Genomic DNA, 27,251 nt, shown 5'->3' with positions numbered 1-27,251 from the left:
CAGGGCGCATTAAAATGAGCCACTTCTGAACGAGCGGCGCCCAGGCCCCAGGCCCTGCTGCGAAGGCCCCGGCAAAGGTCAGGGTTTCGGCCGCGTGACGTTCCTTCCTGCGGCCGTCCGAGCGCTGCTGTGCCTCAGGTAAGGACGCTCTGGGAGGTACCCCGCTTCCGTAGGGCCCGCCGCCGGGCGGGCTGGGAGACCACCTGGTTACGTGGCTCGGGTACCCCGGGGGCGGCGGGGGAAAGAGCAGGCGTGAAGCGGGGGGTGGTTCCAGCTGCTTGTGATTCAACTGCAGGTTCCTTATTCCTCAAACATGGTTCTGCTTCGTGCCTCTGAACGGCCCCAAGGGGGCCAGACGTCCGAGGACACATGTCCTCAGGTGGGGCAGGTGCCACTTCTGGGGCCGTTTCTGGATGTCAGAAGTGGATGTGACTTTTGGAGCCGGGGGAGGGAAGTCCGGCTGGTGAGGTCCCCAGATCTCTCCCATCCGGGCAGTTTTTTTTTTTTTTTTTTTTTTTTTTTTTTTTTTTTTTTCTTTCTTAACCTTCAGCAAAGGTATCTGAGCTCCTAAAACAACAGGAATGTTGCACTGGCCTTTCGCCAGCGGAGGCTCAGCGAGCAGGATAAAATTTCAGTGCAGATTTACGGGAAGTTGCCGGTGTTGGGAGTAAAAATCTGGTTTGGTGAGTTTAAGGGAAGGGAGTAGACGAGAGACAACCTTGCTACTGTGAGGCGAATGGCCTCGGCCGGGGGAGGGCGGCGGGAGGAGGGACGAGGGGAACAGGGAAGAGCCCGGAGACCAGACGCCGAGCGCTCCCGGTGCGCAGCGCCCGACGCAGCCGGGCTCCCGGGGCCGCTCGCCTCCCCCCGCCGCCGGGGCTGCGGACCCCGCGCCGCTCGGCCCCTGGGATCGCCGCGCTTGCGGGCTCTCGGCTCCCGCCCGGAATTTAGCCCCCGAGAGCTGCCTTGCGGTTATCGCTCCTGCTTCCCGCTTTGGAATGTGCAGTTTGGGACGCTGAGAAGCCGGGGCTGGGGGAGTTGTCCTCGTGGAGAGCTGCTCTCCGCAGGTTTCCAGGGTTAAGCCATTCCGACCCACTGGAATTCCCAGAGCCTGGGAGTTCAGCCTGAAACGATCTGTTGCTTTAAGCGGCGCAGTGGGGAGTAGCTGGACACTCCTTATTTTGGTTTTACATTAAAAAGAGGGAGGCCGAGAAGATGTGGTAGGTTACTTCCTAGCTGCGTAAATTGCTACCGGGCGGTGAATGGTGTTAATTTCTCAAGTGGGCGACTGCGAGTACATAACAAAGGTAAGGCGGTTTTTGGCACCCCTCCTAACTGCCTTCCCTTAATCTTACATCTGGGTCGCAGTTTTGAAATATTTTTTTTTTCTTTTTCTCTCTTTAGCCCTGATCTCCCTCATGGTAATGCTCTCCTTCCAACTCTGGTCTGTTTAGTGGGGGAAGAGGTGGTTTATGAAAAGATTTTTTTAAAAGCGTCAGCTTCTGGAAAAGCAGAAAATCCTACACCGTCAGCCCCGTCGTGTTCCTCTGCTGATGAAACCTTTTCCATATCAGAAACAGATTTTTTTTTTTTTTCCACCCTTGAAAACACATGACTGGGCCATCCGGAGGCACAGGTGACTTTTAGAAGCAGATGATTAAAGTGAGGTTGAGGAAACATTCCTGACCGGCATCTGTCTCATTTAAGTGTTAAGACGGGGGGAATGAGGAGGGATCTCTCCAAAGGTAACCCTGAGCGGAGGAGGCTTAGCTGCTTAAAGTTACAGATTCAATCTGACTAAAAGTGTAGGGCTGATGAATGATGACAGCTGACAAATCACCAGTCACCGGGTATTGAAGAAATCATTTAAAATAAGCGAGGTGGAATTTTTTTTTTCAAATAAATGATTCACTGTTTAATTAGGTAAAAGTTCATCTACTCTTGGATACTGTCCCAAGACATTTGGGGATGTGGCTTCTTTCTTGAGGCTTATCAGAGTGACAGAAAGATAGTGTCCTCAAGGTACGAATCGGCCATCCTGGTTTTTATGAAAAATCAAGCAATTTTTTTTTTTCTGGTGGCCTCTGAATGAGTCGCTTTTTTGTCTTTAGCAAGAATGCAGATTAGAAATGTGTTCTTTATTTCTCCGACTTATTTCATTTAGCGAAAAAAAAAATGTGTTCTTTAAAAGTTTTCATGCTGGAGTCACACACATTTTTCAGGGGGGAGAAAGCAAAAGGTTGACAAACCAAACGTGAAGTTTTAAAGCACAGCTGCACGTAGACCAAGAGCATTTGAGAACTGCAGGTGCCCATTCGATTCTAACAGGTGAAAGGTTGTCAGTGGCCATGAGAGGCAAGAGAGATAAGACTTTGTGGGAGTTTGTGTTACTATTAATTTAAACAACGATCTTGGTCAGATTGGTGGTCTGAAATCTTGGAGGGAAACAAAACCAACTCAGACTGAAAGGGAAACAGGAGGAGGAAGAGAAAGAAATGGTTTTTGTATCCATTCTTGTCCGCCTTAACCTTCATTCATCCTGTTCTGATAGGGATACCATTGGCCTCTTCGTCTTAATGACCACATATGGGAGAATGAGGAATCAGAAATTTCACAAAAGCCTAGCTTCATTATTTACGTTCAAGATTTGTGAAATGAGGAAATAAGCAGAAGACAGCAAAGTGGTCAGCCTCCCTGTCCTGCTTCCATACCTGACCAGGCTCTTCGTAAATTCATGTTTGAGAGGTTTTTTTGAGCCTATGTGGCAAATGAATCAAATTTGGAAGATATTTTAGCTTCCTCTTGGTTTAGGAGTTTTCTGAAACTTGTAGGATTGAAAATCTGGCGTCATCATTATACTCCGTCCCTATTGTTTTAATAGTCAACATATTTGTTTTTGATTCCCTCCTGCGCTGCTCTGGGCTAAATTTTGAAAGGATTTTGACCCAAACGGTTGGTGACATTGAAGAGAGACTCAAGATGGAAAGCAAGGAAACTGCATCTGGACCTGTGTCCTATAGACTTGCTCTAACTCATGTTTAAGACTACTCACTTTTTTTTTCCCCTCACCTGATAAGAACGTTCAGGTTAGACTGCTCACTTTGGTTTATTAATAATGGAACCTGTTCTAGGTAATGTAAACATAGATTAGAAGGTTAAAGTAGATGAAATTATTATTATTATTCTTATTTTTACAAAATGTGTTTGCTTTCCAAATTCTACTCTTGATCTGAAGATTAAGATCAAGACTCCCCAATGATTGAGCTTTGACTGCTCTAGGAAAGTATTCGCCTATTTCAGGTAAGGATTCCACCGTCACATTTCCAGGCCCTTCTGATTTTTCAGGAATAGACAGGAATAGATACAGGGTGGTAGGACAAGAAGGGTCCCAAAATTGGACACGAGGTTCAAGTGAAACTGATTAGGTTTTCCCAGAGGACGCATAATCCTAGGGAAAAAAAAAAAAACTTACTCTGAAGAGGGCTTAAGTCTGGGATTCATAAGATTTAAAAAAAAAGATGTGTTTTGCCTGAATCTAGAATTCATGTGCTAGACATTGAAGTTACAGGGAAAGACACATGCAGCTTCAAAAGTGGTTGTCAGAGTGGTTCCAAGTTAAAGGTTATTGGAACATTTCAACTGCTGGCCTGATGAAGAGATATGTTTTTCCGCTTGGGAGTAGTTTCTGTGTCTTATGATGGTGCCGATCTTCTGGTTTCGTGTCGTAAGAGGTACGTGTTAGTCAAACAACCACCTGCTTAGAGTAATTGCTTCAAAGGAAACTGGAAAAAAGACTTTCAAGAAGGGCAGTGCAGGAATGACTTGGGTTATGAGGTAGGAGGCCCTTTACTTCTGCAAAGAACTGTCGTGAGAATGACAATAAGTAATTGTTCAGTTGCCACCTGAGGTTGTCGGAAACGTCTCAGGCTAGAGGGATTTAGGGGGAAAATGGCGCCCTGCCACTTTTTGCGTGTGGTCTGAAACGTCCTGTCAGGAAGACTCCTGAGGTGGTCTGTGCTGGATTTCTGACGGTTTCTGCTTCTCTCATAGCTGCTTCCCCTTCATTTCTGTCAGCATCCGAATGGGGGAGAAGAGACAGAGGGACAAATAATGTCTCCCCTAGCACCCGATGTGCCCCTTCTTTTTAGGAACTTTTATATTTTGTCCTGAAAAGGGGTGGGGGAGGAATTTTCTGGTAAAAGTAGTGGGGAGAGGGTGTCTGGAGGCGTACGCGGCCGAGAAACAGGTGAGTTCCAAATACTGTTAGTAATGTGGAATGCCCTGGAAAGCTCTGGGGAGATTTATTAATGCCCTCAGACTGTTGAAGTGGTAACTGTAGGATTTAGGGGCTCACCCCCCACCCCCACCTTTTGTAATTCAGATGCTCTTTCTACTCTGTAATAGATGGCTAATTCAGAAGGGTTCGAGATATTTTTCCTTGGTAGGACCCTCAGGAAACGGATTATAAAAGGCAGACTCTCAACCCTGTTAACTGCCTTTTCTCTGCTTTCTGCCCTGGTTTAAGGACACCTACAAAAAAAAAAAAAATCACAGCTCAGTTTATGTAGCTTCTATGTATGATATGAGCATTCTGTTTCGTTGTTGTGACTATTCTGTTGGTGTCATCGTGGGAACTTCGATTGTGCAGAAATGATTCGTAGGTGTGTTTAGACGTATGCAGTTTATCCGTTTGTAAAATACGAAACTTCAGTAAGCTGATACTCCGCGAGAATTGAGTAACAGTAGCGTACGGTTGTTCTTGGGATAAACCCTATCCTGTTGTAGGAGTGGAATCATTTTTAGAAATCAGAAGTACAATCTCTACCTTTCTGAAGGCCATTTAAGAGAGATGACATCAGGAGAGGAGGACAAAGGGCTGGCATAACCCTGAAAACCCTCTGTGATTTGGGCAAAGTGTCAGTCCTTTCATCTCAGCAGATGCCTGGGAGCACCAAGTACATACTTGATTTATAAGTTACAGCCGTTCACATTAATCAAGAAGACTCGAGTCATGCTGTTTGTCTTTGGGGATACTGTACTTTTGTGGTTCTTAGGAACACGATGGCCCAGTACCAGGAGCAATGGTAGGTACCCCGTTTGTATATGTCGAACGGAACGGGAGTTGCTGATAGTTGCAGCTTCCTCATTGTGCTTTGCTTTGGTTAAGGGTCAGCTTGCCTCCTGTTCCTCCACCAGCTGGGGAGAAAGAGAGCGTGATAATTGGGTAATCCATACATGGGCAAGCAAGGGTTAACTGTGTGTCCCAATGGGCAGTGGTTGGGGTACAATGAATGTGGGGCATTGTACCCTGAAGCAGGAACAGGATGCCTCTCCACCTGACCAAGGAAATGCCAACCTGTAAAAATTAGAATAAAAATATTTACCTTTCAGAGCGCCGAGAGCCAGCTCCATGATCTTTGTCTAGCATTTCATGTCGTGCCAAAAGGAAAAAAAAAAAGATATTTAATAAAATGAGAATTTTTTTTCCAGGTGCTTCTTTGAGATCAATTTGGTTACAATTCTGAAAATGTTTATTTGAGCCTTTCACGCTTAGGTCAAATATTCATGTTTCTAAAAGTAAGGATCCACGCGCATGATGATAATACTATGATTTTCGAAAAGAGAGCTTAATTGATATTTCTTTCTGTTTGCTGTCATTTATTTTTAAAAATAATACCGTGGTCTTTGGTACATACACCAAGCTCTTGCCAAGATTAGGCCCATCTTCTCAGTAGGCTTCCCAAGACAAAGTTGTCTTTGTGTGATTGTAACAGGGAAGATTTGGTGGCATAGGAAACTCAATGGGGAGTGCAACTTATTATTAACAGAAAAGTCAATGGCCTGATCTGTGCACGTGTGTGTGCGTGTGTGTGTTTACTCTCCCAACTGGTATCTATGATATATTTCTCCATGCAGATGATCTCACCATGGTAGACTTTCCCAGGGAGGAATGTGGTGGTTAGGAATTTTCCTTGGAGTTCAGTTAGATTAGAGAAGACAAAAGCTGCCACATGCTGACACAGAAGAGAGTTCATCTCTGTGGACTAATCTGTTCTCAAGGTGATCAGCAAAATTTGGGCACATGTGGAAAGAAAGAAAAGGTGGTTAGCCAGAGTGAAAACACCAGTTTGAGGGGAAAGGGATGACAGTGGCGCTAACTTCAAACTCCTTGGCAGAACAACTAGGAATATGGACTGCCTCGACTCACATCCTGGATGTGCCACTTAGGAGCCAGGGGAATTTAGGCGGTTACCTAAAAGCAAAACAAAACTAGAAAAACTCTCTCCGTGACTCAGTTTTCCTAGTTGTAAAAGGCCCACCTTACAGGGCTGTTGTAAGGAATAACAAGATTACTGTGTAAGCAGAGCTTGGTATGGCGCTGGGCATGAAGTCAACATAATATGGCGCTGGGCATGAAGTCAACATAATATGGTGCTGGGCATGAAGTCAATATGGCGCTAGGCGTAAAGTCAGTATAATGTGGTGCATAGTGAACGTGTTAAGTGTGTGTACCTTGTATTTGTGACGTATTTCTGCATTTGAATTCTTATCTCACCACCTTCCTTCACATAAGTGTTTTCTTTCTTGACCTCTTCTGGGGGTTGGAATCCAGGACTCCCTTCCTAACCTCAGTCTATGGCTTTGACCAAGTGCCAGTTGCCTATTTTGCTAAGTTACTAAGTTTGCTAAGGCGCTATTTTGTTAAGTTGCATTTTGTTTTTGTATCTTAGTTGTGTGGGGAAAATGCTACTTAGAATCCCCAAGGTACACTTCTTTCTCTCTCTAGGTAAACGAAAGATGTTGATTGGAAACCAAAGGAATAGTAACTGTTCTCTCTGTTGGTGAGAGACCAACAGGTGTCCTGCTGGAAGCTGAGTATAGATTCTCAGAAATGGTGGGGCTCCTGGCTGGCTCAGTGGATAGAGCATGTAACTCTTGATCTCGGGGTTGTAGGTTCAAGCTCCACATTGGGTGGACAGGTTCCTTAAAAAAATAAAATCTCTAAAAAAAAAAATTCTCAATAAGGGCTAATGCAAAATAGAAATACTTTGTGTAAAAAACCCTAAATACACCAGACTTAAGTAGTTACTATTATGACCTTCGTAGGTTAGTATTAGCTAGTCATAATCATAATGTATGATATGGGCCTTTCTTAGAACTGCTGCAGTAGGGCACCTGGGTGGCTCAGTTGGTTAAGCAACTGCCTTCGGCTCGGTTCATGATCCTGGAGTCCCCAGATCAAGTCCTGCATTGGGCTCTAGCTCAGCGGGGAGTCTGCATCTCCCTCTGAACTTCTCCCCTCTCATGCTGTCTCTCACTGTCTCTCAAATAAATAAAATCTAAAAAAAAAAAAAAAAAAAAAAAAACAAAAAAAAACCCCAAAAAGAAAACAAACAGAACCAAAAAACCCAAAGAAACTGCTGTGGTACCTTATCTGTATATTTCTCATGGCATTTTGTATCTCTGACTTTTGTATATTCACTGTTTTCCCTACCAAACACAGATTAGGTTCTTTGGAGAGAGGATTCAGGTCTAAATAATATTTGTATTCCTCCGTGTCTGTTGAGTGCCTAATAAATAAGAATTTCTTAGCCCAGAGATGCCTGGGTGGCTCAGTCGGTTAAGTACCTGCTTTGGGCTCAGGTCATGATTCCAGGGTTCTGGGATCAAGCCCCACATTGGGCTCCCTGGTTGGCTGGGAGCCTGCTTCACCCGCTCCCTCTGCCTCCTGCCCCCCCTAGTTGTGCTGTCTCTCTCTTTCTGACAAATAAAATCTTAAAAAAAAAAAAAAGGAATTTCTTAGTCCAGATACATTGCCATCTAAAATAATGGCATATTTGCATTCCATGGTTATGTATCATACCTTTTTTTTCTTTAAATAAGCTCTACCCCCCAATGTGGGGCTTGAACTCAGGACCCTGACATCAAGAGTTCCGTGCTCTGTGGACTAAGCCAGCCAGGCACCCTGATTATACATACTTATTTGCGTGACTTCTTTTTCTCTCCATAAGCATTTTACCCCAGATTGTTAAATAGCGGGGCTGAGCCCTAACAGAAGCCCTATCCACAGTCCAGCCTCTGAAAGTACTGTGGGATGGGGGAGGCCAGGGGTCAAGGGGGGGGATGAATTTTTACAATGTGCCCCTTGCCTTGTTTAAAAGTTTATACCTCTTTTTTCCACTCTTTAATATCCTTTAAAAAGCTCAGACCTGTTACTAGGTAACTCTGAGGAGGTGAAGTGCAGTTGCTTAAAATTAGGAGAGATTTATTAGCTGATTTATTAGGAAAAAATGCATTTTCCCCAAATTAGGGGAAGTGAACAGAGTGATCCAAGAGAGGAAATAAAGTCAGGTGAACGCATAGACCCCGTGAGCTGCAGTGGTGTGGTTTCGTCCGTGGGCTGGCGCTGTCCTCTTGGCCAAGGAAGAGTGGTGACGGAGGACAGATGATTGAGAAGTGTTGAGAGAATTGCTTCTAGTGAAATCCTATTTGCAAAGGGGATCCAGTAACAAGTTAGCTTTTCCCACTTGGTGTGAACAATAGTTTGGCTCAGGCGCCTCCTCCGCTCTTTGCCCTTCATTGTGGGTTCCAGGATCTACCTTAGGTTCTATGTAGATCTGCCAGTGAGGAAAACAGAACCTGCCAGCTCGGATTTGCACTGTGTCCTTGTAGTTCTACTGTCCACAGAGATGGCACGCCCAGCGCTGAGCCCAAGCCTGGGAAGGCAGGGTTTTCGGAATAGCCTCCTAGTCCCCTTCCCAGAGAGGACCTAGGAGGAATCCCTCCCCAGTGGTATCTGTAGGAGGCAGACAGGCCCTGAAATTAGTGGTAACACCCATGTTCTCACACATCCTTGTATTTTATCACGAGCCTTATCCTTTCCCCACTGACTAGATCTACTCCATGAACTAAGCAGTCATTGGAACTGTAGAGTCTGTTTTTCTGTTCACCTTGCTTGCCCCTTTGCTCTCACCACTACACTGTTCTTGACACAGTGTCTGGAAGGATTTTTTTTTAAGAAAGATGTTTAATTAATAATTTATTTGAGAGAGAGCATGTGTGAGTGCAAGGTAGGTAGGCAGAGGGAGAGGGAGAGGGAGAATCTCAAGTAGATTCCGTGCTGAGTGCAGATCCCACCGCAGGACTCGAGCTCATGACCCTGAGATCATGATCAAAATCAAGAGTTGGCGCTTAACTGACTGAGCCACCCAGACACCCCTAGAAGCATTATTTTATTATTATTATTATTAGATTTTATTTATTTGAGAGAGAGAGAGAGATCACTAGTGGGGGGGGGAAGGGTAGAGAGAGAAGCAGACTCCCTGCTGAGCAGGGAGCCCAGTGCAGCACTTGATCCCAGGACTCTGGGATCATGATCTGAGCCAAAGGCAGACGCTTAACTGATTGAGCCTCCCAGGCGCCCTAGAAAGATTATTTTAAAACAAGTCAGATCATGTCAGTCCCCTGCTGAGATGCTCCTCTCCAGCTCACTTGAAGCCAGTGAGGCTAAGTATATCTAGACCTATTACCTCTTTAACTTCACCTCCTATCACTCATTCCCTTACTCACTCTGCTTTAGCCACTGTCTCATGCCTCAGGGCCTTTGCACTGGCTGTTTCCTCTCAGAACCATTTCCCCCAAATACTTGCATGGCTCACTTTTTCATGTTTTTCAAGTCTTTGTTCTTCCTCCTTTTATCTAAAATAGTACTTTGTACTTCCTGTTGGCACTCAAAACATCTATCTATCTCCATCCTCTTTGGTACTTTTAGCATGCTGTATGATGATACAGTTCATTTTCTCTTCCCACTACAATGTCTGCTTCATTTATCGATATATCCCAAGTACCTTTGGGTGGAGTCTGCCACAAAGTAGGTAGTCAGTAAATATTTGTTAAATGAATGAATAGAACACACAGGCTTTTGCACAGCCCAAGTATGACTGAAAATTTAGTATAACTTAAGTGTTTTACTCAAAATACAGCCACAAACACATCTTTCTGAATAAGCCTGATTTTCTCCCAGACCTCCCCTAGCAAGCTGCCATATTTTCTTTGGTTTCTTTATTTTCTGTGCCACCCGGAGCCTGTGATGGAGGCTGATGACTAAGGAAAGAGCAAGGCAGGGCCGAGGGTGGGGGTGGCGTAATCATTTCAGCACGGTGCCATTTCCAAATCAAAGCCTCGTCTTTAGCAATCTTTTTGTGATTTCCATCTAATTCTTACAGCCCTGTTTTGAACCTGTCTTGTGAATTACATGCCCTACAGATAATTACACTTGTCTGACTCCTGTTATTATGCAGCTTATTACTTTTTCTATTGTCATGTAATTATAATTAATGATTGTTCTAGAAGTAACTGTCAAATGTTTTTTTCTTTTTTTTTTTTTTAATTATCTCGTTTGACCTTTGAGATTTTGCCAAATGTCTATTGCTGTTCTAGGACTCCATCTTGCTTTTTCTTGATTGCAGAGCTCACTGAGCTGTTGTGCCTTGTCAGGGCACGCAAGGAGAGTGGTAGTGTCATTGTCTCTGTCTTTAATATTTCCCCATCACTTTTGCACAAAACCTCGCTCTTGCCTTTTACTGAGTGGCATAACGACTCTCTGATCTGTTGTACTTGAGCTCTAGCCTCGTTGTGTCCCTTTGCATGGTTAACTTGGTTTGGCAAAACTGCGCTTCATGGTGCTTGGTGGCATAGCTCTCTGTGCATCCACTTGCCTTTTTTTGGAGCTGTCACATGCCATCGGAAGGAGCTTCTCCAATGGCTGGTAGAATCCTGTGATTCTAGGCTTGGCAGCACTAGAACTGGTCGTGAAGGTGGGTATATACTCCATCCCACAGGGTTCTTTGCATTTAAAAAGAAAAAAAAAAAAGAAGGCAACAGTATATAAATTCTGCTGAAGGTACATGAAGATCCTGGATTTAGTCACTTTGGAGCTTTGTTGATCGTGGCTTGTGGCCGAATTAGAATTATTTGGATCTTTTTTACTTCCAAGTTGACTTGGAAGCTGTCATCACAATTGATAGTCACTGAGAAATTGGCTGAGGAATTAAAAAAAACTAGATATACTTAATAAGCAGCTAATAATGGTAGTATTTCCTGCAGATCATTTTATTACTTACTACATGTACAGAATGGGACTTGAAAAACGAGCAGCCCATAAATGTTACATTAAACTTATTTTAACAATGTACTAGGTAGACCATGTTGGTGTGATTATTTATGAGTTAGAAAAATTTATCAGAATGAACTGTTTTTTCAAAGTTTATTTATCAAAATAAACTAAGCTGGTTTAAACCAGACATCAAAAGACCGATTTTTCTTAGGTAGACACAGACTCAGCTGTTACTTAGGACGTAGCTGCTGTGTACCAGACCCTGGGTCCCAGGCCTCAGGGGAGGATAGAAGTTCTCTGCCTCCTGGCTTCCTTTGGGGTGGAGATGGGATTTGGTACTCTTTAGGAACTACCCAGAACTAGATTATAGTAGGTGGGACTCTCCTAGTAGGTGGGACTCTCTGAGCTGGGTGGTCCAAGAAGTCTCCTCGGGGAAGTGGGTGCTGAAGGGATCTAAAGGACAGGAGGATCGTTGGATGGATTTATGAAGATCCTGAGGCTTGGAAAAGCTTGGCACGTTGGAGGTCATAAAGAAGGCTGGAGTGCTGGAGGGAAGGGCAGAGTGGTGTGAGGTAGGGGTTTGGGGGTTACTGAGACCTAGAGTAGGTAGGCTTTTCAAGACCATGGGAAAGAGTTGGCATTTTGTTCCTCTTGAGCCCAGTGGAAAGCCATGAAAGGGGATTTGCTAGTGAGAAGATAGTGACTATTAGGTGAAGATGGGATTGGAGGGACGTTGTCCCAGAGGACAGGCAAGAAAGGCTGGTGGCTGAGGTAATTGGGTAACCCCAATTAACAGTTGACTGTGTGCAATTCTTCTGTGTTCCTCCTCCCGGGTTCACGATGTCTGCTCAGCAGTGGCGGGAGTCTCACCACCTGGTGGAAACAGCAAGATTTGGTGATGGCCTGGATGGAGGGGTGAGGGAAGGAATGAGGATTCTGGCTTGAATTGCTGGGTGCCAGGGCTGGGGCTGGAGTGGGGAGACTGAAGGTTTGAGGGGGGGCAGAGGGACTCAAGCACTCTGGTTTGGGCAGGTTTACTGAGATACGAGCCTGTGAAACTCTCCAGGGTGACGTTCAGTTTCCCTTCATATCCAGCGCCATCGGTGAAACAGGCATCTCTTCTGGGCAGCTGTTTTGTATTTTAGTTTTTTTCTTTCTCACTGGGGCTCAATGTGCAAGTACAGGTTAGGTGTGTGACCTATTTATATATCCCAAATGACGAAATAGCGTTCTAGCACCAATATCTACCACGAATGGAAAAATGATGGTGGGGCTGGTGGGTTAACATTAAAAAAAAATCTTGGGGCTCCTGGTTCAGTGGGTAGAGCAGGTGACTCTTGATGTTGGGATGGTGAATCAAGCCCCTATTGGGTGTAGAGATTACTTTAAAATCTTAAATTTTTTTTTTAAATTTTAAGTATAGTTTCAGCCATCAAAGATCTCTACTAATTCAAATTAATCCTATATATATTTAAAATTTTAATATTGGGTGCTTGACATTTGCATTATATAGTTAACATGTTAAAGTATAATAAATATATATGCCAAGATAATTAAATATATACTTATATATAATATATAATATTATATTGTATTATTATATTATAATTGTATTATAAATATAATGTATGTTATATATAATATATATTAAAAATATATGCCAAGATAATTAAATATATATGCATATATAATATATTATTATATTATATAATTATAATTATATTATTATAAATATATATTATATATAATATAATATATTAAATATATATGCCAAGATAATATATATTTAATATAGAAAACATATTTAATTCACATTGGTGACACATTTAATTCACCAATGTGAATTAAATATGTACCAATCATTAAATAATATTTAATATTGAAAACTAAGTGTAAGTCATACATGAACAAAGATTCATCCCATATTACAAAAGATAAAAATACAGGTTGGAACTGGATTTTGTTGTGAGTTACAGCCATTAGGGGCATGCAGATTCTTGCTATAAATGTTGACCCTTTTTAAAAAAATGGATCCATTTAGAACATGCGCATATATTTCTTGTCTCTTCTTACCTCACATTACAAAGGGTCCTCTGCACTTCTGCATATTATGTAAGTGGAAACTGAAAGCCAGTATAGACACACTTTAAATTACATTGTGAAAGGCTGATTTGGATCTCTAGCAAACCCATTTTTTGGACTTGTATAGCAAGCACTAGGGGTATGATTACAAATAAGGCATCCGGCTTTTGGAGCTTTGAGGAATGGGAAGCTTTATCTGTTCTAGTACCATCACTGCTGGTCCTTTTCCCCGACCAGTGGTTTTTCTAAAAAGGAAAAAAAAAAAAAGACACTTTTAAATCTGTAGAAATAAAATACTATGAAAAACATAAGTCCAAAAAAGCAATATTTTAAAAAGTCCTGAATTTAAATTAGGGGTGGGTAGGTAGAGGTGGTAGAAGAGGTTACCATGGATGGTGGATGGTGTTTTGTAATCATGGCTCTAGAAACCATCAACGGCTGTAGCCTTACATTCTGGTGTGTCAACACCCATGGAGCCCATGAGGCGTGATCAAATTTATTATTGCTTAATGGGCCAAGTGGTGTGGTTTGGGTTTATGCACAAGATGGGTCACTTTCCAAAAGGGTATGTAGTGTCATTTGTTTAAATTCTGTTTTTAATAAGACAGACTTTGGTGAGGAGCTGCTATGACGTGTATTCTCTATAATCACATAGAGAAAGAAGGAGGCGAGGCTTGCGCTGGGTAATTGCTGAACAGCTATCTGTAACTAAATATTTGAAGTTGAAATTTACAAACAGAAAGTAATAGTGGCTCATAATGATGGCTGACTTTGAAAGAACACTTCCTGTATGCCAGGCATGGCCTTAATCAATCAACAGAACTACCCCTAAGAGAAAGTCCTACTGTTATCCACATTGGGCAGATGTGGAAATGAGGCACTATGGGGTCAAGCAACTTGCCCAGAGTAAAGCATCGCCAGCATTTAGACTGTTGCAAAGCTGCCTACATGAGGTCAGCTTTGGGAAAACCCACACACCAGGACCCAATTTCTTACCAAGATTTGCCACTGGCTAAGCAGTTAAGTGACCTTGGACATGGCACTTCGCCTTACTGGCTTTCAGTTTCTTTGCCTTTAAAATTAGATAGAAAGGAGGGAAGAGTTGGGATTAGTCATGTTTTGCGCAACCCCAGATTTCTCTACGTCCTCTTACTTGCATGGTTCAGATCTGTTAAAGTGTCTAAAGGGAGGATCAAGGTGGTAGGGGTAAATGCGGGGGAGGGAGTTGAGTTAGAAGGGCAGTCACTCTGGCGTTGAATCACAGGAGGAAAACTGCTAGGTTAGGTGGCTTGTCTGCATCTTGCACACTTCTTATAGACTTGATTCTTGATTCCTAAATCCCATTTGTGTTAGAGAATATTGCTGGCATATAGCGTAGTTCAAGACAAGTGCTTCTCTGCTGGGGAGGACTGTCCTCCAGGAGACTTTTGGCAATGTCTACAGACATAATTGGTTGCCACCATTGGGAAGGGGTGGGTTGCTACCCGGCACTTACAAAGACCAGGGGTGCTGCTAAACAGTTTGCAATGAACAGGACAGCCCCTCACAACACACAGTTAGTTATTGGTCGCCAAATGTCAGTAATGCCAAGGTTGGGAAATGCTCATCTAGAGGAGTCTTTGCTCTCCACAGCCATACATACAACTTGAACAGATGTTTTTTCCTTTACTTTTTGTTTTTGTTTTTTTGAGCAAGTGAGAGAGAGGGGGAAAGACAGAGAGAAAGAGAGCGAGCGCGCGCACCTGCAAACAGGGTGGTGGGGAGGGGCAAAGGGAGATGAAGAGAATATTACACAGGCTCCATGCTCAATGGGCTCAATCTCACGATCCTGAGATGATCTGAGTGGAAATTAAGAGTTGGCTGCCTAACCGACTGAGCCACCCAGGTGCCCCTATTTCTTCCTTTAGGTCTTAACACCTCTCTCCTTTTTGAAGGTTCAGGGTCAGAGAAGGGATTTGGGGGAGAAGGTTAGGACAAAGTTGAGCTAAACTCTCTTCTTAGGATACAAGTGTTTGTGTCAGCACCCCAAGTTTGGAAAAATCCCCAATTAATGATTTAGTTTTCTCTTTGCCAATGGTTCAGTGATTAATGTTAGTCACTGCACTCCCTTCCCAGATCTGAGAATTTTTCCTTAGATCCTACTAATGTCACTCAAGTACATACCTTTGTTGGGCTTTTATTTATTTTTATTTTAAATTTTTTTAGAGGTGTCTTGGCATTTATAAATTTCTAACAGAGCTGGGCTTTGAGAAAGTTTGTTGGAATCTCTCCAGATCTAAAGATGCCTTCAGTTGAAAGCTTTAGGTTAAGTAGAATGAAAATGTCCTATGTTTTATTGGGGCTGGATCTTAAATTCATTTAAAAGGGAAAATCCTTAGACAATCCTTTAAGCTCCAGAGAGAGAAGATCTCTATTAACTAAATAAGTACCAGGATATAGGCACACTGTCAACAGCCTTGGAAAGACAACAAACATTCAAAGATGGCTAGAAATGAACTCTGTGCACTAGACTGACATTTTCCTGTGAAGAAACATTTTTGTCAATAGATGATGCCGTGTAGATTTGGGGAAGAAAGATAAATGCATTTAGATCTGCAGTTGTTCCTAACTGAGGGAAGCTTTGTTCACCTCATTACCATAAGAAATTAATTACACTTGTGAAACAGCCTCTGTGTTATGCCAGGTCCGGTCATGTAGGGTAATTCTTGGAATTTCTAGTTACAGCTCTTTGAACGCCAGTTATATACAAGATCCTAGATGCCGTTATCTCTACACACCCAGACATGATCGGTTCACAATGAGGGAGTTCATTCAAATTGGGGGGAACGTCTCTCCATTTCCCGGTCTTCTATCTTAAGGAACAGCTTGTTCCACAATTGCCTGCCCTCCAAAGCTAACTTTCAGGCTTCTAAGATGTAGCTAATTTAACCACACCTTGGCCCTCTAGTCCCTTCATGCTTTTGACGTTTGAGTTCTTTTTTTTTTTTAAATTAAGTATGCTCCACACCCAGTGTGGGGCTTGAACTCATGACCCTGAGATGGAGAGTCACATGCTCTACTGACTGAGCCAGCCAGTTGCCGCTTGAGTTCTATTTTATCTCAGTCTTCATCTTTCTGTTTTTAAGAGACATGGGTCTTAACATGGAAAGTTAACACCCAGTGCTTGATTACTTTAGTTGTTCCTCATGGTATTTTACATATACACATATATATGTGATTATTATATACACATATATACATATGTATGTAATATACACACATACATTATATATGTATATACACATATATACATATATATATACACGTGTGTATAGCATATATGTATGTAATATATGTATATATAAAATTCATGATATCTTTATGCTGGACCATTTAAGATGTTCTGTGGCTTTTCCCAAGTCTTGAATAATGCTTTTAAGTTTGCTTACAGAACTATTCTTGAAAATCCAATGTGTTTTGTTGGCCATTTTGGTAATAACAGCTCTAGCCATTTATTCACTGAATGTATGTAGGTTTTATACTAGGCATTGCAAAATGGGTAAGAAGTAGTTTGGGTTCTTTTTTTTTTTTTAAGATTTTATTTATTTATTTGACAGACAGAGATCACAAGTAGGCAGAGAGGCAGGCAGAGAGAAAGGAAGGGAAGCAGGCTCCCCACTGAGCAGGGAGCCGGATGCGGGGCTCGGTCTCAGGACCCTGGGATCATGACCTGAGCCGAAGGCAGAGGCTTTAACCCACTGAGCCACCCAGGCACCCCAGTACTCTGGATTCTTAAGGAGCTCATAGACAAGGTGAAACATATAAATCAACAAAAAAGGTCTTTTGTTCTTTCTAGAATAGAGAGGTATTTACTTTTTCATTGATCTGCTGAAAACTATTTTATGCCTACATTTATCTTCTAGAAATAAGAAAAGATCTGTTTTCAAGGAGCTTATGGTCAGCTATGGACAGATGGACATATTAAAAATGAAATATTCTAGATACTACTGGAATCAGTAGGATCATTTTCACCTCAAGAGGCATTAGAGGGAAAGAAGGAGATGTTTAGGGAACTCCTCATAAAAATAAGACTTTTAATGTATTTAACATTTACGTAGCCTGTCTCAAGTGCCTGGTCCTATTCTAAGCACTTTACAGAGACTAACTCATTTAATCTGCATAAAAACACTGTGAGGTACATACAGTTATTACTCCATTTCACAGACCAGTATACCGAAGTACACAGAAGTTTCATGACTTGCCTCAGGTTGCATAGCTTAGTAAGGACAGAGCCAGACTTTGAAAGCTGGCAATTTGGCTTCAGAATTAGAGGTGATTCTTGAATGAGTCTTGATCGAAGACTCTGAGATAATGGAAACAGGTGGGTAGTTGTCGTCGGGGGTGGGGGGATCCCTGAGCCCAGAGAGATGAAGCGGAGTGGGAAGAAACGAGATCACAAGGACTTAGTCTCATGGGCAAAGCATCTGCTTTACTTGTAGAAAGGGGGTATGGGGAAGGAAACTAAAAGAGGAAGAAAGGAAGAAAAACGACCTGAGTTCTTATTTCTTAAATGTTGTGTATTTTTTCTTTTAGTCCTTTTGTAATGTGTTTGCCTTTTTTCATACATTGTCCTACACCAGCCCACAGTTCTATAGACAAGGGTCCCTCACTTGAGCTCCCTTAACCCTTACCTTATACCATCCCTGTGATCCTCATGATCCCCAATTTACAGAGGTGGCCCCTGCACTCCTTGAAGAAATGGGCTGAGTTTAAACGTGCAGCTTAATCTGGGCGTTGTGAATTGACGTTCACACCTGCCTCTCCAAACAAAGCAGATATAAAGAGAAAAGGATGGAAATGTATCCAACCACTTCAAATAGCTCCCGTGTTTCGTGTCATCTTGTTTTTCCAAATCAGCGATGACAGCAGGGTTGGCAGACTCACTCTAAGGACTGTGTATACACGACACTCGCCTTCCCTCGATGGTGCCCCGTTCGTGGGATTTCTGCTACGTATGTTTACTCCACGACATCTGTGCGCCCGGAGTATGGCTCCCGAGCAGGGGTCTTCCATTGTACCCATCTTGCTAACAATGGCTTTGGCGGGTCAGTGATTAGCAGAGTCTCCGAGATTAGGTTACCGTGCTAACAATCTCTAAATTCAGGATTGGTGTGTTTGCCCGGCACAAACAAGCCTGGCTGACAGGAGAGAAAAAGAAATCCAAGTCTAAACTTGTTTCCGTCTCAATGGCGAAAGAAAGCGCTTTCTATACTGTTTGGTACACAGTCGTGATACTCACTGGGGTTGGGCCCCTGCACCGGGGCACATGTGATCTTTTGCTGCTGGGCTGGAACTTCAGAGCCCGCACGCTCGAGGAAATAAATTACTCTCCAGACCCGCTCTTCCCTCAAAGTGGTAATATCCCGCTTATTATCTGGACAAGCATTACTGGAGCGGCTACGAGGGACTGGTCATTGTGCTCAGCTCTGGGGCGCTGTGTCCGAGCAGGACCTCTTCCTTTCCTTAAGCTGCTCGTACTCCCACAGGAATAACACCTGTGCCAGCTCTCTGCCCTGTAACAAGTGATTATCTGTAACATGTGATCTGCATGGGGAGCCTGGAGGAAGGGGCACTCAGAGAGGAGAGATTGTCTTTTAGCTGGATTTGTTATTGTTTGGAGATAACTCACCTACCACAAATTCCTCCATTTTGAAGGGCAAGATTCAGTGGTTTTTCTTTTTTTCTTTCTTTCTTTTTTTTTTTTTTTTTTTAACATATTTTGTCCATTTATTTGAGAGAGAGAGCGCGAGCAGGGGGAGGGGCAGAGGGAGAAGCAGACTCCGCACTGAGGAGGGAGCCCGACGTGGGGCTCAAGCCCAGGACCCTGGAATCATGACCTGAGCCGAAGGCAGACACTTAACAACTGAGCCACCCATGATGCCCTAGAGGTTTTTTGTATATTCCCAAAGTTGGGCCACCGTGACCACTGTCTAATGCCAGAACATTTTCATTACCCCAAAAAGAAACCCCATGTCTGCTTAAGCAGTCACTCCCCATTTCCCTCTCTTACCCCTTGGGAGCCACGAAACCACTTTCTGTCTCTGTGGATTTGCTGAACCCACTGTCTCTGTGGATTTGCTTCTTCTGGATATTTCTTACAAAGAGACTCATACAATATGCGGCCTTTGTATCCGGCGCGTTTCACTTAGCATATACGTTGTCAAGCCTCATTGGTGCTGTAGCATGCGTCTGTTCAGCATGCCTGTTTACGGCTGCAAATATTTCGTTGGATGGCTAGGCCACATTTCATTTGTATGTTCATTAGTTGGTGGGCATTTGGATTCAGCTAAATTTTGAATAAATAGGTTTTTCCGAGGCATAGAAGGGAGCGTGTATTTCTGGGGGGATAAAACCCATCATTTTAATGAACGCGTATGGATGTAGTATGTAGTCCTTGTTGAATGTTGGGCACGTTTTGAGCCCTTTGCAGATACTAACTTATTGAGTTCTTGTTACAACCCACTGAAGTGGCATATGAGGAACGAAGACGCAGAACACTTTACCCAGATTAAAGTCTGGTCACTGGTCAGTGGAGATCCAAATCCGGGCTGTTCACCGCTTATCCACCACCCTGCTATGCCCCAGAGGCCAGATCCTGGGGCCATGCAAGTTCAGTCTGTGGAACCGTCTGGGTGGGGCTAAAGGGCAGAGGGGTTAGGGAGAGCATTAATGTTAGACGAGGACAGAGACTGGGTGTCCTCTGCTCAAGATTTTATTTATTTATTTGAGGAGGGAGGGGCGGGGACAGCGGAGATAAGCGGACTCTGCTGAGCAAAGAGCTCCCTTGTGGGGCTCAGTCTGATGACCCTGAGATCAGGACCTGAGTCAAAACCAAGAGTCGGACACTTACTAGTGGAGCCACCCAGGTGGCCCTCCTTCTCCATCTTTCTGTATTAGTTTCCTAGTCGAGCCATTTCCTACTATCTTTCCAGTTTTTCCCATATCCACGTTTCACCTGTATCATCATTTAATTAATTCATATTTTTTCTCTAAGTCAGCTCAATTTTGTTTTGCTTAAATACATTAATTTATTATTTTTTTAAAAAAAGATTTTATTTATTTGAGAGTAAGAGAGCATGCAAGACAGAGGGCATAAGCCGGGGATATAGTGGGGTTTGGGGCAGAGGGAAAGGGACAGGCAGACTTCTCGCTGAGCAGGGAGCCCGACTCCATGCAGGACTCAATCCCAGGACCCCAGGATCATAACCTGAGCCCAAGGCAGATGCTTAACCGACTGAGCCACTCAGGCTCCCCTGAATACGTTTATTTAAAGTGGAATTTTGCCTCACTACCTTAAAGGAAAACCCAGTACTTTTCTGATGTCTGTTTAAGCCAAACTGCTAAAATAAAATGCCTGTACTCATTAGCAGCCAAAGCCACTTACACAGCAGCACATGTGTCATATTTATTGAGATATTGGAGCTTGCAGGATGAGGTTCAAACACTGTACTGAGCCTTCAAAACTCCATTTCAGTCTACACTCAAGCTCTATATCTAGCATTGGTACCCCGTGTGACTGTCACATGAAGCAGGCTTCCCTCCTGCCTGGACTCATCCTACTTTTTCATTATAATATATTGTTCCTGGGATACAGGGCTAGAGCAGTTGGTTAAGCAACTGACTCTTGATTTTGGCTCAGGTCATGATCTCAGGGTCTTGAGATGGAGCCGCACGCTGCCCTCCAGGGTCAGTGGGGAATCTGCTTGAGATTCTTTTCCTCTTCCTCCTTCTGCCCCCCAACCTTGCGCTCTCTCTCAAATAAAATCTTTTACAGACAAAGGTCACATAGTAGGCAGAGAGGCTGGCAGAGAGAGAGAGGAGGAAGCAGGCTCCCCGCTGAGCAGAGAGCCCGATATGGGGCTTGATCCCAGGACCCTGGGATCATGAGCCAAAGGCAGAGGCTTTAACGCACTGAGCCACCCAGGTGCCCCTCAAATAAATAAATCTTAAAATCTATGTTGTTCCTTTGACGGTCCTTCTTGCTCTCCTCTGTTTTCTTTCTTCTTCCTTTCTTAAGACTAGCTCAAACAGTTTTTCTTCTCTAAATCCTTTCCAGTCCTATGCATTCCTCCAGAATTTGGCTCTGAGATGTCTGGTCTTATGTTCGTATTACTTGTTTAGTATGTCCCTAAGGAGGTACAGGGTCTCAAGGCTGGGAACATTGTTTGCTGAATGAATAAATGATTGCTTAGGGCCAACGAATGGAGACCTTGCATGAAATAGCATTTCAGGTACAGCATTCCTAAATCATAGAATGTTTTGAAACAACCAACATTAGTACTCTTTAACGAAGCTAAATGGGGTTTGTTGTGTGCGGAAGTCAAATGAAGTAGCAACATCCTGGAAGCAGGGAGAGAAATAGAGAATAAGCACCGATTAAAATACCTGGTACCCAAAAGGGGATCCACTAAGTCTGAAAATATACATACAGTATGAACCAGGTATATCCCCAATAGAATTCTGTATGTGTGTTCACCAAAAGATAAGTTTAATAGTGTCCTTTGCATCGTTAAAAATATTTCCCAACCGGACACAACCCAGATGTCCATCGATAGTAGAATGAATTAAAAAACTGGTCTCTTCATTCAGTGGGATACTATATATAAATAGAACGAGAACCTATTACTGCATGTAAAAACGTGCTTAAAACTCACCAACACAATGGTAAGAGAAGCCTGACTCCAAAAGATGTAAGGTCTCCTTTTGCATAAAGCCCTAAAACAGATGAACACATCTCTGATGTTGAAGGTCAGGATAGCAGGTCAGCTTTGGGTAGATGGTGATGAGGAAGGGACATGAGAGGGACTTCTGGTGTGATGGTGACACATGTGTTCAGTGAAAATTCAGTTGGTGAAAGTTCAGTTAAGTACTTTTTTTAAAAAAAGATTTATTTATTTGACAGAGAAAGATCACAAGTAGGCAAAGAGGCAGACAGAGAGAGGGAGAGAGAGAGGGGAAGCAAGTTCCCTGCCGAGCAGACAGCTCGTTGTGGGGCTCGATCCCAGGACCCTGAGATCATGACCTGAGCCGAAGGCCGAGGCTTAACCCACTGAGCCACCCAGGTGCCCCAAGAAGTACTCTTTTAACCTGTACATTTCCTTTATATATGTTGTATCCCAGTGAAAGTCTATATTTTGAGAAATGGAAAGAAAATAAAGGTAATTAGCAAAAAAAAATTTTTTTTAAATTAAAAAGCCTTCTTCCAGAAAGAAATGAACAGCAGCCTTGAAAACTAAGCAGAGAAGCTAGTGGCAAGTTGAAGATCCTAAAGAGTGTGTCTCAGTTTTTATCTGGCTCAGCTGTCTTGGGATTTATTATTGCCATGTTTGGCTATGCAATTAAAAATTGCATTTTGTTTTGCAACATTTGAATCATTTAGGGTCATTATTCCGTTTCATCTTTAGAACATCTTTATGAGGGTTCATTATCATTCCCATTCTCCAGATGGGGAAACTGAGGCCCAGAGAGATTTCTTCATTTGCTTTTACGTACAGGGTAAGTGATTGAACTGAAGCAATTGCCTCTGTCTTGTCCATGACCCTGGGCCCCTTGGGTTGGAGGTTGTACTTGGACTTTGAGTCTCCAGGACCAGGGAGGAATGGAAGGGGGCTCTGGCACTGATGGAGGGAAGGCTGGTGAACCATCTACATGATAAATCCACAATGGAAGTCTGTAATTAATTATGTCAAGCCAACAAACAAGCAAGCAGTGCCTTTTTGACATGTGGATTAAATCCATTGTTTTCTTGCCGCTTTTCTGCTAAAATAATTAGGGGTCTTAAGTACAAATGAAGTGACCTCAAGTTAACAGAAAGTGAATGTCATTGGCTTGATTGAGTTGTAATTGACAATGTTTCTGGCTGCTTTCATGTAGCTTTCAGCAAACACAAACTTCCCATGAGTGTTCATGGAATCATCTAACATGTTTTTGGTTGGACAGGACCACAGGGGCTTTCTGGTTCAACATTCTGTCCAGTGCAGAAATACTTCTGCAGCGTTCGTGATAATCGTGATCTGATGAATACGTGCATCCAGAGCTTCCCAGGGGCTGGGCACTCATTCCATTCTCTGAGCTTGGTATTAATATCTCTGTTAGGTGAGCAAGTAGACTGAGGGAGGTTAAGCAACTTGCTATAAAACACACAGGTAATTAGAGCAAAACAGATCTAGACACAGTCTTCTTGATTCCAAACGTGGAGGGTTTTGTTGCTGTGTTACTTCACTGCTTCCATCTTGGCCTTAAATTCCTGCAGGCGTCATTGCATCATCATTTCCAAGAGATGCTTCAGGCTGGGAATTGGGGAAAACCCTCTTGGGAAGTTCTTTCATATATTTAGGTGGAATCTTCTTCCTCTTAACTTTCATCTTTGGGACCTAGTTTTACTGTCAAGGGTAGCACCACTTAAGACCCCCCCCCCCGACCCTTTCCAGTGAAAGCCATATGTCCAGAAATTAAAGATGAGGGGTTGCATTAGTTCCAGAATGATGCAGGGAACCTGATGATCTCTTTCTGTACAACATACTACCCCATATCTTAGTAAGTCAAATAACCACCAACGAATATCTACCATCTCTCATGATTGTGCATGATTTGGGCAGGGCTCAGCTGGAAAATTCTTCTAATATATATACATCAACAGGGTTCTGTTGATAGTATTCAATTTGTGTCTAGTGTGGTCCTAGAATACACAATGGCTTCACTCATGTCTGGCCTTTTGGCAGGGACAGTCTTAAGCCTTTCTCTCAGGTCTCTCTTACAAGGTAGTTGGGGCATGTCAGCTCAGCACAAACAGGGTGAGTGTTCAAAAGAGGATGTCAAAGCTGCCAGTCTCTTCAGGCCTGAGCTTGGAAGCTGGAACCGTTGTCACTTTCAGGTTAGAGCAGGCACAGAGCCCACCCAAGTTCAAGGGGAGGGACAAAAACCCCACCTCTCAATGGGAGGAGTGTGTCCGTTTCACAGCCATTTTTAATCTGCCATTCTGAGGCTCAGCCGAACTCAATCCCCATTTTCCTGGTTGGAGGTGGTACTACCGGTTTAGGTTTGACAGTTCCCTTCCTGAAGTTTCTATTTTCTCTCTTTGGGGGCATTTGAACTTTAGGGACCTCTTTTTCTCTTTTTTTCTTAAGTTTATTTATTGAGCAAAAGAGGGGAGAGAGAGAGAGGAAGAGAGAGAGAACAAGCTGGCGGGAAGGAATAGGGAGAGTGAAAAACAGACTTCCCTCTGAGCAGGGAGCCAGACATGGGGCTCGATCCCAGTACCTGCTGTGATCATGACCTGAGCTGAAAGCAGCCGCTCAACCGACTGAGCTACCCAGCGCCCCAGGGACGACTTCTTCTAATAATTATTTTAGTTCTAGAGCACAGTTTTTATCAATACTAATTGCTGAACTTAGTGATGGCGAGCCCATGAGTATAGGGACAGATCCTCCTTCAGGCGGCCAAAGAACTTTGTGATATATTCATTTGGAGTTTAAACACACGTGAGTAGAGGACAGAAGGATGCTGGAGACTGGGCAGAAAAAGAATGTAGAAACCCAAATCAGAGTTTTTATAAATAGCTTAATTTATACTCTGATCCCACTTTCTGTTTTTCATTCCTTCAGAGAGAGCATTTGTGATATTTTGATTCTCTAAAACAGCATTTTCAAGTTCTGTAATTTTGGTGCCTGGGTAGCACAGAGGGTTGAGCCTCTGCCTTTGGCTCAGGTCATGGTCTCAGGGTCCAGGGATCGAGCCCTGCATCGGGCTCTCTGCATAGCGGGGAGCCTGCTTACCCCTCTCTCTCTGCCTACCTGTCTGCCTACTTGTGCTTTCTCTGTCTCTGTCAAATAAATAAATAAAAGCTTTAAAAAAAAAAGTTCTGTAAATTTAGTCAATGGGACATGTACTTTATTTCGACTGGAAATTGAGGTGAAATTAAATGGTTATTCCTCTATCTATATTACCAGAAGGAATTAATTGAAATTATTTCTAATCTTTTGATCCTTGTCACACCACTCTGCTATGCGTAATACACTAAAGAATTTTCAGAAAGCAACTGTTGGGGACGTAGTGTAACTCTCCACCTTAAAAATACACTGTTTTATAGAGTTATGCTAGTAGCTGACATGCTCAGTTGATCAAAAGATGCTGTCACAGAAAACAGAAAATACTTTAAGCGGAAGTAAAACCAAGATACTTTGGGTAAGAGATGTGAGTTCATGGTTGCTGGGTGCCCGTTCCTTACTGCTTGGGATCCTGCGGAAAATCTTGTATGGGGGTTCCAAAGCTGAAATAATAGGTTTTTCCTGGACAAACACTGCTTAATTTATTTTTTACGGACACAGTCATGACTGCAAAAATGAAACAAACTTGAGCACATACGTTCGACGAGTCTTTACTCTGTTGTATTGAAGTAGTGTGGACCTACTGAAAATTACAGGGAGTGGTATGTCGAGCACCCCAGTGTCCACAGTCCGACATGAGGAAGACACCTGAGACAGATACCCGAAGCCCCTTGTGAACTTGACCCCAACCCTCTTCCTCTCTTCACAACAGCGTAAATGCAGGATTACCATTTCCTGGCATGACTTCTCCTCTTCGCTATATATGATATGTACACATAAATAATACTGAGCCTTTTCCATTCCTGATGGTTGGGGGGAAAAGATCAGAAGAAGACAATCTTTTGTGACACTTGAAAATGATGTGAAATTCAGATTTCCGTGTCCATAAATAAAGTTTTAGTGGCATATAGTGGAAAGATGTATTGTTCACGTTTGCTTTTGTGCAAAGTGGCAGGTTTGAGTAGCTAGAACTGAAACTCTATGGCTTATCATGCCTAAAATATTTACTGTTTGGCCCTTTACAAAAAAAAAAAAATGCTTGGTGACCCCTCATTTATCATATTCACACACACACACACACACCAAATAAATAATCTGGCTGGGGAAAGATTGGTAGGTAGGTCTCTGTGCCTTGGCCATGAGCAGACTCAAATGGACAAAAAGGCTTTTTTTTTTTTTTTTTAAATAACCTAGAAATTTTTTCCTTTTCTCTTGTCATAGAAGACTAGCTATGATTAACCTTTCCCCTCTCCTCTCCCATCCCTGAATGATTATATCTTATTCCTCTACTTTAAGATTTTCCTCTTGTGGGACACCTGGGTGGCTCAGTCAGTTAAGTGGCTGCCTTCGGCTCAGGTCACGATCCCAGGGTCCTGGGCTCAAGTCCCACATCGGGCTCTCTGCTCAGCAGGGAACCTTCTTTTCCCTCTGCCCACTGCTCTCCCAGCTCTGCTCACTCCCTCTTTCTCTCTCTCTGACAAGTAAATAAATAACATCTTAAAAAAAAAAAAAAGATTTTCCCCCTTGCTCTCACTTTCCCCACCTTTGTGTGTACAAAACCAGCAAATTCCATTTGTCCTATGACAGAATAGCTCCAAGGATAGTCACCTCTTCCCTCCTTCAAGTTCCCAGCTTAGCAGCACGCTTTGCCTGTGTCACTCATTTGGCACATTGCGTTCCCTTGCACTTTTTCTTTGGCTTCTGTCTCTTGGATTTCTGGCTTATGTACACCAAGAGATCATGTCCGCACTGGCTGCAGGTAGATGGGCAAAAGTCAGCTAAGAGTGACTGAACAAATGCTCCTTTAAACATAAGCTATATAAAGAATATTTATGTTGAGAATATTTATGATGAGAATATTTGTTTCTTTTGCAGGAAGAGAAATGATAGTAATGATGCCTCTGCCTTGTTTCTTGAGTGATGGATCTAACCCCCTTCCCAAGCCAGAATTATGCAGCTTATTGTCCCAACGGATTACTTCCTCTTCAAGTAATAGCTGAATAATGCTCGATAGTGTAGTGGCGAGTCTCTGGGCTTCCAAGTCTGACAGTCTGTCTATTACTTGAGAGACCTCGGAGTTCTCTCAGCAGAGGAGGGGAAGAGCCATCTGTGGTGAGTGTCAACAGAGATAGGATACAAAGAGTAATGATGCTTCAATCTCAAGGTGCATTTGAGTGAGTGAGTGAGTG

At 43.1% G+C, this 27,251-nt stretch overlaps 1 protein-coding gene across 2 annotated transcripts in view; it reads left to right on the top strand.

Annotated features, from left to right (window-relative positions):
- Positions 1–536: 536 nt before the first annotated feature.
- The window catches only part of RBM47 (RNA binding motif protein 47), a 153,714-nt gene continuing 126,999 nt past the window's right edge, over positions 537–27,251 (top strand). The window contains exon 1 of one of the 2 annotated variants that reach the window (XM_045076716.1): positions 537–1,307. The gene's annotated coding sequence lies outside the window, so the exon portion shown is untranslated. The remainder of the gene's footprint in view (positions 1,308–27,251) is intronic. The other variant, XM_004764044.3, reaches the window with a different exon arrangement.

This window comes from Mustela putorius, unplaced genomic scaffold (genome assembly GCF_011764305.1).
Source record: "Mustela putorius furo isolate JIRA1106 unplaced genomic scaffold, ASM1176430v1.1 tig00000083_pilon_pilon_pilon, whole genome shotgun sequence".
In the NCBI taxonomy this organism is placed as follows: domain Eukaryota; kingdom Metazoa; phylum Chordata; class Mammalia; order Carnivora; family Mustelidae; genus Mustela; species Mustela putorius.
This window is presented reverse-complemented; position numbering and strand designations above follow the sequence as displayed.